We start from the raw sequence: 14107 nt of genomic DNA, 5'->3' as shown, positions 1-14107 counted from the left end.
ATCTCTTTCCTGGTGCAGGTGTGTGGGGGTGGAGGGCATGCTTGGGTGGTCACCCTCTTGCCTGTGTAGGATATGCAAACTTACAGTAACATAGTATGTAGGGCACCTGACACATCGGGAAGTCCTCCAGCCTAATCAGGTGCCTGGCTTAGCCCTTTTGGAAATTCTGTGTGACTCTCCTCAGACCTTCCCCCACTGGGAGTGAGAGAAGGTCTACACTAAGCTTTTCAGGATGTAAACTACGGGGTCATGTGGAGTACACTTATTGACGAATTCTCCAGAGGCTGACGCAGGAAGATCATGAATTCAAATTCAGCCTGGGCTATACCTTTCTGGACTAGACAAATGGCTGGATGGTAGAGGGCTTGCCCACTACCCTCAATCCTCAGTGCCACAGAACAAAACCAGAAGTGGGCCTGAACTCAGGGCTGAGAACAGCTGAGCAGCCATCTGCTGCTGTGCCCGTGTCCACAGCCATCGCCATTCTAACGATAACAGTTAGCAATGGAATCAAGACTCTCTGACCATCTGCAATATTACTTTTCACTGGCATGGCAGATCATTGCTCCTCGTTCCACGACTATCAGTGAGCGAGGCTCAGTTGGCATTGTATGTGCCCTATACCCCTACATCCTGGCACTCTTTCCCACTTGTGCATACATGGTCTAGAGCATGACCCCATTAAAGGTCGATCATCTCTGGTTGGAAAGGGGCGCTGCTTCCCCCGTCCCCAGGGCAGAGGTGATCCGTGCACTTGAACGCCTAGGCTCAGGTAGCACAGAGGCTCCGCCTCCCTGACTATTTCCAGCTCAACCAGCTAATGGCAGAGGCGGGATGCTACAAGTGTCTTTCTGTTTCTCTCCTCCTTCCCACCCTTCCCCTTGCACTCTCTGATGCCACAGAGGCCAACCCTCCCTCCAAACTGCACTGTCATAGTTCCTGGCCTGGCCCTGCAGAGTGTGTGACCAGGCACACAAGTCCTGGCATGATGGCAGCTGGGGCATACTTGAGAGGGTGGCTGTCCTGATATACATGCCAGGCAGGCTCCAAGGACCAGAGCTGACTCTGAGTTGGTGCAGCGTCTGTTCTGGGACCTTCCTGGCTGGCCAGTTGGCTACTTGTTCTATGTCCTGCCCTCAGGTCCCTGACCCTATATTTGGTGTCACTCCTGCCCCAACAGGATTAACTATCTGTTGTGTCACATGCCCCAGTGTCCAGTGGCCTGGTTTCTGACCTAGGTATCTGCCGGGCACAGGGACTACTGTGTCTGGAAGCCAAGGCTGCTCCCAGAAGCAGATCCCAGCTGATTGCAAGGGCCTCGGGGACCTTGGGGGTCAATGTAATGGCTTCCCTGAGTCTCCACCCTTGCCTGCCCCTTATTGCCCATGGGCCCAATGAGGACATCCAGGGCAGTGACCACTTGAGGCTAGCACCCATGAATGTAGCTATTATTATTTTTATCCTCAAAGCATGAGTCAAATGTCACCAGCCCTACTGGGAGCCAGCACCAGTGTCAGCTGCTGGGATGTGGTTCCTACCCAGTCCTGCAGAGAGCAGAGGCAAACGGAAGGAGGGATTCAGACAAAGAGGCAGAAGGAGGGGAGGAGATGGTTCAGCCTTAAGGGTGAAAGAGGGCAAGAGGAAAAGGGATGATGGGAGAGAAGATGGAGAGGAGGGTTATGGAAGGACCCGGGAAAGGATGGAAGGGAAGGGAACCGCATGCTTTCTCACAGGCTGTCTTAATCTCGGCAGATAATTCTTGGCGCAAGTGGGTCATTCCAGTTTGTGGGCTACAGGCTGGTCCCATTGCTGCACCATGGCGTTTCTGGCTTCCTCTTGGGGCTGGGTGAACCAGAAGGCAGGGAGAAGGGAGGCAAATGTAAAGCTGCGAAGTCTGGGCCATGTGAGCCCTGCAGCCACGCCCAGATGGCAGCCGCGCCCAGACGGCAGCCACGCCCAGACGGCAGCCACGCCCAGACGGCAGCCACGCCCAGACTTTGGGCTGCACTCCAGGGAGTGTGTTGAGAACACTGGGTCGGTCTCTGCAATCACACCGGGCTTGGGAGGCAAAGAGAAAACTCTTCTTTACTTTCTGCTGCCTAGTACTTTCTGCTTGCTGGGACCTGTTAGATAAGGTTTGGGGACTAGTGAGGTAGGGACCCTTTGTGTGGAGGCAACAGTTAGAGCGCAGGCTTGCTGGGATGCTAGAAATCTCAGGAGAAAATTTCATGGCAGAAGAACCAGAAAACTAGCTCAGCTTCAGGTGACTCAAGCAAGACCTTGGAGGAAATGGAGGGCCTCTGGCATCTGGCATCATCTACGGGCCTTGACTCTGGGCCTCTACGGGCAGACACACTGGTGGATCTCGGGGGTATATGCAGTATCTGAGACTTGTCAGCACTCACTGTCTGCACCCGGCCTGGCAGGTCAGTCCTCTGTAAGTATCAGGGGACAGAACCCAAGGAGGATTAGGCAAACCAGTTTACTCTTCTAGGCCGTGCTGATTCCCAGGAGCTACCAGGCCCCGACTCCGCCTCTCCTAATGCTGCCCAGGGCATTTCCAGGCTTCCTGCTCACTGGATTCAACCAACAGAGGGTACTGGTAAGGGTGATGAGGCCAGGCCGGTCTGTTTCTCTCTAGTTCCTCTTCCGCTTGGAGTTGTGTCCGTGCATGGGTCTATTGTGGCTGTGACGGTAGACCAGTCTATCCTGGCTGCATCTCCAGTTGGGCAGAAAGATTCCCAGTAGGCTCTCCCTCTACCACTCTCATCCTGGGGTGACACCACCCTGCCTCAGGATGCTTCTGACCCTGCTCATCACCTGTCTTTCCAGGAACTCCTCAACTGTTGCTTATGTTACTAAATCTTGAAGGAGGACCATCGCAAAAGGTATGGAATGCCTAGGTAAGTTTTACTTCCAGGTAAACACTATTTGTTGCATAAATATATCCCTGAAGTTGCATAGGCTATGCTTAAGCCAAACAATTACCTACTATGTACCTGAAACCCCCACCTATTTTCAGAGCCCCTGACTGATGTACAAGGATCTCAATCTCTTAAGTCACAGGAAACTGCTGTGACCTTGATTACAGAATAGGTGGGTCCAGAAGCCCAGGTCTCTACAACATAGGGAGGGTTTGGGTGGCTGAATAAAAATGAGGATATGGGCTCTCCTGGGTGTGGCTGAGGAGAAGGTTTTTATTGTAGATGTGAGGGAGAGTACAGCCAGAGGCATCTGGAAAGGTCCAGAATAAATGGGGCCAAGAGAGAAGTCAGATGGGAAGAGTGAGAGAGGAAGAGAAGCACGAGAGAAGAGAAAGAGAGAGCAAGCAGACCCAGAGAGGAGCCCAGGGCCAAGAATAACACCAGGAGAGCGCATGGCTGCAATGGCTGGGCTATATAGGAGTCAGAAGCTGGGGGAGGGAAGCCCAACCCATGGGCTGGAGAGGTTTAAGGTGGGGGTGGAGTGAGGTGTGCCAGGAGGGGCCAGAGGTACCGAGTGAGCCTTGTCCTGGGCTTCTTTGGGACCCGACAGTGGCTTATTTCTAAGGGTAAGGCAGTGGAAGGCTTTCCTGGCGACGGGAACTATGGCCTAATGGTGGGGGTGGCCAATAAGGAGACAGGGGAGTAAGGAACTGCTCAGAATATCTCCCCAGTAGCCTAGTTTAGCTCCCAAAATGGCCTGGGATCGTAGGGACAGGCCCAGAGGCAGGTTCTAATTATTGGCAGTGGCATGGCACACTAGGAACCTGGAGGGCTGAACTGGGAAGACCCAGAGCCCTTCTGTGGACAGTAAACTGACTTTGGAGTCACCTCCTGGTCACGTGACTCTGGGCCTGTTTTTACCTGTGCAGTGCTCATCCTGCTGAGGACACTCAGAAAGTGAGAGGTAGAACCACCAAGTTCAGGCCTTCTGAACTCATCAAGAGCAGTTGCTGGGACAAAGGAACTAACTCCAGGACATCGTGGTGCAAGTGCATTCCCACACACGGCCATCTTTGACTGGCCAATGGCCCTCCTTCCGGACGCTCAGAGCCCAGGCTGCTCCTGTGAACGCCTCTGCCATCTGCCTGATGTGGGCACCCTGCACTGTGATATAGACGTCTGTTAAGCTTCGAGGGACAGTGAGAAATGTCTTCTCCATTCTTGCCTCTTCCAGCCCCTTTTTCTTTGGGGCCACCAACCAAATCATGATACAGAGACTTAATAGTTTCGAATGCTCAGCCTAGCTTTGGCTAGTTTCTGGATAGCTCCTTTAACTTAAATTACCCTGTTTGTCTACCTTTCACCTGGGGCTTTTTACTTTTCTTTCCTTCTGTACAGCCTACTTTTGCTGTCTGTCTGGCAGCTGCCTGGCTTCTTTCTCTCATCGTTCTCTTCTTTCTTTTTCCCTTCTCTTGTTCTTCTCTCCAGCCTAGATTTCTCCTCTTATTTATTCTATTTATTCTCTCTACCCAGCAGGCCCACCTATCCTGCCTCTGCCTAACCAATCAGGTGCCTTAGGAAGGCAAGGTGAAGCAAATGCAACATATCTTTGCATAATTAAACACACATCCTTACATTGTTAAACAAATGCAACATAAATGAATGTAACACACCTTTTTACATTCCGTGGCATATTCCACAGCATAAACAAATGTAACGCATCTTTGCCTAGTTAAAATAATATTCCATGGCACCTCAAGTCACACAGGCCACTTCCGATAGGATGGAAATGGCTCTCTAGTTCTGTTTGCAGGAAGAAGGACAACTTGGTGAGTTGGAAAGTTAGAGGGGGCAGGCATCAAGGGTTAGGCTCATTTTTTCTAATAGCTTACTTTCAAAAAACTAATCAGGGTCAAGGGGAGGAGACAAGGACAGGGCATCTTATGTCTGCTATGCTAACTAGTATTACAGAAGACACTCAAGCTCCTCTGCAAATTGGCACATAAAGGTACGTGGCAAGGATCAACTCCCAACATGTGGTCCGAGTTCATCACCTGGGCCTTGGTCTCATGGCTCCTTTGGGTCCCTGGGATCTGGGTGCAGGTCTGCAGTTTGACCCAGACCATATGGAGAGTGGGGGTAAGTTGTGGGCAGTGCCTGTAAACTGCCTACTGTGTGCAGAGACCAGCTCTGTCCTCAGCCAGTCAGAGGTCTATCAGCTGTTTCAGCAGACTCCAGGAAGTCAAATGGACTGTTCTCCAAAGAGTCAGCCATCCCCTAACCTTGGCTGGGGCCCAGCACCATGCTTCCAGGTCAGGGACACAAGAAACTTCACACCTACAATAGGAAGCACAGGTTGGCCAGGAACTGTGAGCTAACTGGTGATGCATGGTGTACCATCCGGGACAAAGTACACCAATCAAGGGTATCAGTATCAGGGGCCCAAAGCCTCTCCCTAGGATGAATTCTGTTCAAGGAATGGAGAGCCTAAGCATACAGCTTCCAGGGCCTTACATGCTCAGCTGGACATGTGGGTGGTCCTCCTGTCCCCCACCTCTCCTGGGAAGCCTCAGGATTTTAGCCAGCTCTGAATATCTCCTGGCACTGGGGTATTTGGAATTGAGACAGATTAGATGTCAGCCTTGAAACCTACCTTGGCCTTACTTCTTATGCAACTACTGGGTCCCTGGAGATCCGAAGTTCTAGCCCTTGAATTCTTAGTGTGTCTCACGGGACTCTTCATAAACCAGCTCCAGTGTGCTGCAGGCCCAAAGTCTGGGAGGGCTTGACGCTGCCCACTTCTCAGGGCCCGGTAAGTCCAAGGTCACAGCTGGAGGTCCTACCTAAAGGCTCTAGGAAGACAGTGTCCAAAATTCCCTAGCATGGTGACAGAGCTCTGGTCCTTTGTCCTGCCCACCATAGGCAGGGACTCCTCTCAGTGGCTGTCCTGGTCTTTGCCACCACCTCTGCTGTCTCAGCACTGAGAACTCCATTTCCATCCCCATGGACTCCTCTCAGTCTCTCAGGCTGGATCTTGGAAGCCAGCCAAGAAAAGGGGCTCTGTTGTTGAAGGACCCAGTGTGCTCAGGGAAACCCAGAGGGACTTCAGATCGATGGTCTGTGACCTTTGTCACGCTCGAGGAACCCTGGCCCTGTGGGAAGCACACGGAGGGAGCCACAGTCTCAGGACTTTGGGAACAATGACAGGAACGGGTCTCCTTTCTTGTCTCTCCTGCTCCTTGGTTTCTAGAGAACCCTGCTCCCCCTCCTTCCTCACCACTGCACCGCAGGAGGGGGAGAGACCACCTCGCTGTCTCTCCCCACAATTAGGATTTTAGGATGCTGGGAGTCCTAAAAGTGATAATAAAAAGGAGGCCTGGGTCTGGGCCACCCAGGGAGCTGGTAAAAAGCCACCCAGATTGGGATGTTCATTCCAGCTCCAAACAGCATATTTTCCAGGGCCAGGGAACTTCTTTGCAGCTCAGAGGAAAGGATGGTGTCCCTGGGCTGGGTATCCTCCGGGGTTCTGGGGAAGCGTGCAGACGCCCTCTTGTGGACTCTTTGGTGTCTGTTTTAATGGAAAGGGTAAAACTAGGGGAGTTCATCCAAACAGCACTGGCTTTTCCCCAGCATGACTGAAAAGCAGTCTAGACAGGGCCCCACCTGTCCTTTAAGCATTCCGTGGTGTCACCAACCACAGTAGGTGTGTGCCTGTAGCAGCAGCTTCATTTCTTCATGAACCTCCTAGTCTCAGATGTGTTTTAATCCCACTGGGCAGGATAAAGTGACCAATGTTAGGGTGTGTATATATGGGCCACTCTAATCTCCATAACAGCAATGTAAGGAAGGTAGACCAGTACTCCTAACCTATGATCCAGCTATACATGATCCATCAGTGCTCAAAGGTGTTAAATGGAAATCCTTAAAAGTACACAATTCACACAGTTTACATGCACATCCTTCTGGGTGATGAAACTTCTATTCAGCCCCAGATTCAAATCCTCCCTTTGTTCAATTCATCTATGTGGGATGCCTTACCCACCCGGCAGTCTTAGATGGCTTCTCTCATCAGCCTGACTGCTGTGGTACTACTGCCCACAGGGCTGTGTTTAGTGACCCAAAGCAAAGAGTAGCGACGCAGGCAGTTTTATTACGTTTTGTTAAACCACAGGGTGGACCCATGGCCATCAGTCAATTGTATATGTTCTCTTAGTTTTGAAAACGAAGAACATGCCGGGCACAGGTTAGGAGCACATTTTGGTCAGTCCCCCTTAGTTTCTGCTGCCTGCTTATTGGGTCCTGCCCGACCCCCATGGTCTCTTAGCTGGTTTGTTATCTTAATGGCTTCTCTGCCTTCATTAGCACCGCCCACCCCATCTCTCTGTTCCTACAGCAGTCTGGTCCCTTTCTGTTGCTGTTGATGCCCTCAGCTCCTGCCACCAGCTTCTCCAGCCCAAGTCACCCACCCACCACTGACCTTCCCTTTCATGTTCTGCCCAAGGCTCTCACGAGCCATGCAGGCTCTCCCATGCCTCTGAGGTTTTGTCTTGCTGTTCCTGTTGCCAGAATGCCCTTCTTGTCCAGTCTTGCTCGTTCCTGACCTCTAGAGAGAACCTAAGGTCCTGCAATGACCCACACCACTCCACACACCCCACCCCACAGGCAAGCACTAACCCATCTCAGGGCAGCCCTATCCCTTAAGGGGTCTCGGTCTCCCCTGACCCCCCCTGCATGTAGATACGCTTTCCTCTTTCCTCTCTCAACACAGGGCCAGAACAGACTCTTCCCCACCATGTCGAGTTTAGGGGCTCCAGAACCATGGGAACAGTTCCCATCCTCCACATCTACTTGGGGGTCACCTGGGCTGGCAGGGCTGATGAACGGTGTTGAGGTAGTGAAGCAAGAGAGATGGGTGTGGCCTCAGAATCACAGGGAACCCAAACACTCAGTGCGGTGCCTCCACCATCAGTCTCAATCCCTGCTTCTGGTCCTCCATCTTTTCTCTCCTGGTCAGATCCAAGCTCTTGCCGACCCTTTACCTGCCTTCTCCTCAGAGGCTGTGAATGGAGGCCTGCCTGGGGTAGCATGAACTAGGATGGCACCAGGTCCAGGTCCTTGCAGTTATATAGCTCCACAGTATGTCCCGATCCCTCCGGTTGCCCCCTCCCTGTACTGGACTACCCTGCACCCTGAGTCTGGAGTCAGGGTGCCTCTGGGAAATGACCAAACCAAAGCCACTGAAACCCTGGTGTGAGGAGTAGAAGAGAGAGCACAGACCCGAGGATTTGGGACCTCACTTCAGGTGAGCATAAGAACCACCCTCCCATGACTGCGGGATACTCAGCGCCCTGGCCTCCCTTCTCCCTCTCTCCCGGCATCTGAACCACGGGATGGGTGAGGAAGGCTAAAAGACCATCGGTAATCCAGCTTCCACTGCTGGGTACCCTCCGTGGTGACGTAGGAAGCCAGGAATGGATGTGCATCTGTGCCTGTAAGCCCGGCACTGTAGAGTGGAGATGGGAGGGTTGGCACATCCAGCATTGTGATGTCACTCCCAGAGCTGTGGGAGTCCCCTGGGCCACGTTCTCCTGGTGCTCATGAATCCATCGGATGCTTGGTACTGGAGGAGTAGAGCAGCTCACCTTCACTTTTCCTTTCTGCTGACCCCGTTGCTGGCCCAATAGATGGCCAAGACAGGTCACACTGTGTAGTGGAGTCACAGCACAGAGCCTCTGGCCAAAGCACCGTTAGCAAGACTGTACGGAAACTGTAATGCACTGTCTTCCAGGCTTAACCATGAGCTGGCTCCAGGTAGCCTTGTTCTCTCTCCCAGGTTCCCTAGGCTCCCTGTGAGCTCAGAGCAATGGATGAGCAATGGGTGGGGGGAGGGTCAAGCACAGAGACAATGGAGCCTGGCTGCTGTCTGAACCAGTTTGCTCTCACCCTGGGAATCTTCTGGATGTTTTTAGAAGCTGATACCTGTTAGAAGTCCCCTGGGTATCTTGGTGCCATACATTTGGGAATTGGTGGGGCCATACCAGTTATAGGGCATGGAGAACAGTAATGACAACACAGAGTGGCACCCCCAGCCATTCCTGGGCTGGGGGCACCTCAGAGGTCCTGGACTTAGAAGCAGTGAGCCCCAAGTCCAGATCAAGCCCTACTGTGTGACTTTGGGCTGGTCACTGCCCATCTCTGAGCTTGTTTCCCTTCCTGTGAAGGGGACATGCTAGCCCAGGCTTCCAAGGACCATGAGGAGAACCTAGGGAGGAAGCGGTCACCATCGTTGCTCTGAGTAGGTCTATCTAGACTCTGCTTGACTCCTACTTTGCCTGGAGTGGTGAGGCACACTGCTGATGGCCATATGTGTAGGGAGCTGGCCTGAGCAATCCTGAAAATGAGGATGTGATCCCATAGGAGCTGTGGCAGGAGCTTAGCCAGCTGCTAGCCAGGTATGAGTAGCCTTGACGCTTTCCTGGCCCTGCCCTGCCCTGACCTGCCGTGCTCCTGCCGTGTCATGCCCCTGCCCTGCCCTGCCCTGCCCTGGTCCTACATGCCATGCCTCTGCCTCTGCCCTGCCCCTGTTTTGACCCTGCCCTGCCCACCATGCCATCCCTGACCCTCCTGCTCTGATTCTGGTCCTGTCCTTCCCAAGCCCTGCCCTAGTGCTACTGCAGGGCAAAACTCTCACAGGGAAGTCAAGGCCAAGGGAGGGAGTGAATCCTAGATGCCGGGATGAGGGCACAATCCTTCATCCTCAGCTCTGCTTTGACCTCAGAACTCAGCCCAACTGCAAGCTCTGGGGCCTGAGTACCCCGACCATGAAGCAGGGGTTGCAAGTGGCTGCCGGTAAGCCCAGCCCTGTGAAGTGGAAACCCTGGGCCCTCCCCCCTCCTGAAGCCACAAGTGATGGCCTCCCCATGAACACAGTTCTCTCTCTCTCTCTCTCTCTCTCTCTCTCTGTCTCTCTCTCTCTCTCTCTCTCTCTCTCTCTCTCTCTCCTCCCTTCCTTCCTTCTTCCTGTTTCTTTCCTCCTTCTTTCTGCTCTTTCCTTTTTCTTTCTTTCTTTTTGAGACACAGTCTCACTCTATAGCCCAAGATGGTCTATCTCACTGTGTAATTAGTCCAGGCTATCCTTGGACGCATGTCATCATCCTGCCTCATCCTCTCAAGCGGCAGTATATAAGTGGGAGCCACCACATCCTAACTGTGAGCAGATTTCCAAAGCAAAGATCCATCTCTGTCACTGGTACCTTTGAGATTCCCAGAGGGACTGAACCCATGGTGGCTTGGGGACCTAACTGTGGGATTTTCCCTCCCTTTTCCAGGTTCATGTGAATAAGAAACCAGAGTCCACAATGGTTCATATTGGGTATTTACTGATTCCCCAGAGATCATTCCTCAGTCACTGTGGGCATAAGCCAGACCTCACCCAGCCCTCAGCCCTTGAGCCCCAACACACCTATTGAAATGATGTCTGGCCCCGGTGCTCCCTGGGGAGTCAAAACTGAGCCTTATGCAGTGCTGGGAGCCTAGGTATGGTCCTGACCAGTCCTGAGATAATGCACGTGTCTGTCTGAGCACCCAGCTGCTTGACTCTGAGTTGGGACACACAAAGGCTGATGTTACCATGACAACTATAGGAAAAGGTCCCAGGTGCCTGGGTTAGACTGCCTGGTAACAGTCTCTTACAACCTCTGGTTGGGTTTTGGGCTCTTGATTTCTCTTTCTTTGCAGCAAGGAGGTAATAGATATGTGGAAAGGGGAAGGGTAACCACACACACACACACACACACACACATACACACACACCTATACAAATAAACATGCAAAATCCACATTTATATCATTATCCAAGCATCATCAAAAATAAGAATTGTTACTGTGATGGACATCTCTAACTGTCAACTTGATACAACCTAGAATCACTGGGGAGGAGAACTCCAGCTGATGAATTGTCTAGGTCAGTTGGCCTGTAGACATCTCTGTGGAGTGTGTTGTCTGGGCGGTTTTAAGACAATCTACAAAGTGGGAAGACACAGCCCATTGTGGGTGGCATCATTCCCTAGGCAGGGGGCTCTGAACTCTGTAAGAGCAGAGAAAACTAGCTGAGTTCAAGTGAGTAGGCAAAAAAGGAAGCATGCCTGTGTTCGTTTCTCTTTGCTTTTGACTATGGGTCTGCTGTGACTGTTCCTGCTATCTTGACTTCACCATGTGATGGACTACAATCTGTTTTTTGGTCAATGTTTTATCACAGCAATGGGAACTAAACCAGCACATATATAATATTTCCTCTGTGCTTAGTTAGGCTTTCTCAAATCTCCTCACAAGCTGTGAGGCACAGAGAAGGTAAGGGCCTACCCCAAGGTCACCCAGCCTGGCTGGCAGTGGGGAGTCAGACTCAAACTCCTATCTGATTTCATAGCCACTATGTTCATGCCACAGTGAAGGTTGTGGGGTGGGGAAGGGACTCTGAAAGCCTGAGTCTGCCCTGGAGGTGGCAAGGTGTCACAGGTGACCTCCGGTGGTGCTTGGCAGAGCAGTGGCACTGGTGGACAGATGTGGTTGGATAGGATCTTGCATAACACGCTCAGGGTGGCAAGCGTCTGTGCTGGGGTTGGTGGGAGATAGGGAATTGTACTGAGCCAAGGTCATGTGTCTCCTTGCAGCAGACACAGCACCAGCTCAATCTACTCCCTCCAGCAGAACATTGCTGTGGCATCCTTTCAGGGTCCCTGCATCCGCTGACCCTCCTCTGCCATCTCCTGCATTGTATAGCATCAGTTCCTAACGTGCCCTCAGCTGCCAAATGCCTTTCCGGGGGTCATGGCTTCAGTTGAGGATGCAGGAGGTAGATGGTGCCGTACAGAGAACCTGTGGTTCTGCCCTACTATCCTGGAGTAACCTGGAGTGACTGGCTACCTCCACTCAGCTCTGGGGCTCTATGCAGAACTCCCACTTTGTCAGCGTAGCCTCGGGGGGGGGGGGGCATCCACCTATCACACGGAGTGAACACCATTGGAGCACTATACTGCAGCAAGCTCTTCGCAGCCTTCCCGGATGCCCAGCAACACCAGGAGCTCTTCTCTGGGATGAAACAGGCCATCCTCTAGAGCCTGGAGTCGGTAGAGGGCCACAGGACTGCTGAGCCCATACGTGCTGTCTGAAGCCTAGACTACTCCTCTTTCACCAAAGAATCAGACGCCCTTTTTCTCTGCACATGGGGAGAGTCTGGGCGAAGCTGTCTCCCTAGATCCAAGCCCAGTCACTGACTGTCTGTATGGCTCATCTGTATCCTCCCTGAGCCTCAGTTTCCTTGTGTGTCAAATGGGGATAACACACAAGAGATCTTGGGGGGATGCCAAGTAGCAACCACCTCAAAAGAAGGGCTTAAAAGTACTGCTTCCCCAGTTTCTTCTTTCTGGTTATGTAGCAGTAAAGAGACTCACTGCCAGAGTGTGGCGATTGCAGGTGGGAGAACCTGCCGGGTTACACTGCCACCAGAAACCAGAAGGAAGGTTGGCAAGTTGGTTGGTTCCAGACCAGGACAATTTGCACAATCTCTGCCCCCTAGTGGTAGAGATCTGGAACTGCACCACCTGATATCTTTTCTTTGGAGAGCATCCTATGTCCACACTGGACACTTCCCACAGCACTCATGGATATATTTGTCTTTACCTAAAGTCTGGTTGTTTTGTTCCTATGGCTCCCACACTCCAGACTGGCGAGTTGAGAACTTGCATGAAAATATGACTAATTACCAGTTTTAGGGAGTGTCTCAGACAAGCTGTTCTTCTCATTTGCAAATTGACATCAGGGGAGTAAGGCCACTTGGTATGCTCTCTGTCTTCCTAATTCAGTGAAAGGGTAAACTAAACTCAAGGGATTCACTTCTAATAATTTAGAAATAAAGGGATCAGACCCTCACTCAGCCCCCTGCTTTAGTAGCTATGACAGGCTACAGAAAAGACACGTAGGTAGGCCTCTGACACAAAGAAACTCCAGATCTTCTGGCCTCCCGGAGCCTAGGCCAAAACTGAACACAAAGAAACTCCAGACCCCCCACCACCACCACCACCAGCCTCCTAGATGCTTGGTTCCTGGGAACTGTTTGGCCACAAAAGAAACGCCAGGATATAGTTCTGAAAACTATTGATACCTATGTACAACAGGCCACTTGCAAGTAACAAGACAATGACATAGAAACCACAGAATGTTCCCTCTCAGCACTGACCAATGAAAATTATTGTTACACGAGTATTTCATGACAAAATATGACTTTGAGAAATGCTCCTAAGTGTTTCCAAATGTCAACCAATCAGAAACCAACCCGTACCTACTGATGTAATCCTGTAACTTTTGTCTATAAAACCCAGCAGTAGACAGGGAACTGCACTCCCTCTGGGGGCTGCTGTGACAGCTAGCCAGACGGGGTCCCTGTTATGGGTGGATGAACTCATTAAACCTTGCTTTTGCAGTTTAGTGGGTCTGTCTTCCTGGTGGTCTCTGGGGACTTTGCAACTTGGGCACAACATTCACATCCTCAGGCTTGGCTGGGCGGGTGATGTGCCTAGCATAGCCCCATATCCAGCATGTGTGGGCCCCAGCTATAGCTCTGACCCTGCCCTGCATCTCCTGGAGCATTGGGTGTCCACTCAGACCATAGTGATATGGAGCTCCTCTGGGCAGGACCAGGCTGTACGGATGCTATAGAGTACTTGCTGAGCCAAGGTGACCCCCCACCTCTCTCATCCTAGAGCCTGTAGATCTGACCATGCCAGTTGCAGAAAAGATGTCACAGCGAGAGGTGGAAAGACAGCTATCAGAGGCCGGTATCGCTTTCCAGAAGGGATATTTGATATCAAATCCAGCTTTGATATTTGATACGTACCCATGTGCTGGCCACATACAAACAAACACACACACACACCTGCAGATGAGCACACAGCATCACCTTGCATTCAGGGGTACATGTGAACTCACTGGAGTTGGGCATTCTAGTGACTAGAGGAAGCTTGACTCCCTCCTCAGGGGCTCAGCCAAGCACCCTGCAGGGACTGCTGCTCCTCACTGCCTACGGAACTACTGCACCCAACTCCAGCAATGAGAAATGTTATCAGATTGGCTTCGGCCCATAACAGGGCTTGGATTTACTTTTTTAAGCTTTGTGAGATATAACACAC

At 51.8% G+C, this 14107-nt stretch overlaps 1 long non-coding RNA gene across 1 annotated transcript; it reads left to right on the top strand.

The window, feature by feature from the left end:
* Positions 1-2016: 2016 nt before the first annotated feature.
* LOC110340573 lies at positions 2017-4337 on the top strand. The gene is made up of 3 exons (XR_002382363.2): positions 2017-2602; positions 2833-2903; positions 3854-4337. It is a non-coding gene; the product is annotated as an uncharacterized LOC110340573 (long non-coding RNA).
* Positions 4338-14107: the final 9770 nt, after the last annotated feature.

The sequence above is a fragment of the Mesocricetus auratus genome, unplaced genomic scaffold (assembly GCF_017639785.1).
Source record: "Mesocricetus auratus isolate SY011 unplaced genomic scaffold, BCM_Maur_2.0 Super-Scaffold_15014, whole genome shotgun sequence".
In the NCBI taxonomy this organism is placed as follows: domain Eukaryota; kingdom Metazoa; phylum Chordata; class Mammalia; order Rodentia; family Cricetidae; genus Mesocricetus; species Mesocricetus auratus.
The sequence above is the reverse complement of the archived record's forward strand: the minus strand, read 5'-3'. Positions and strand labels throughout refer to the sequence as shown.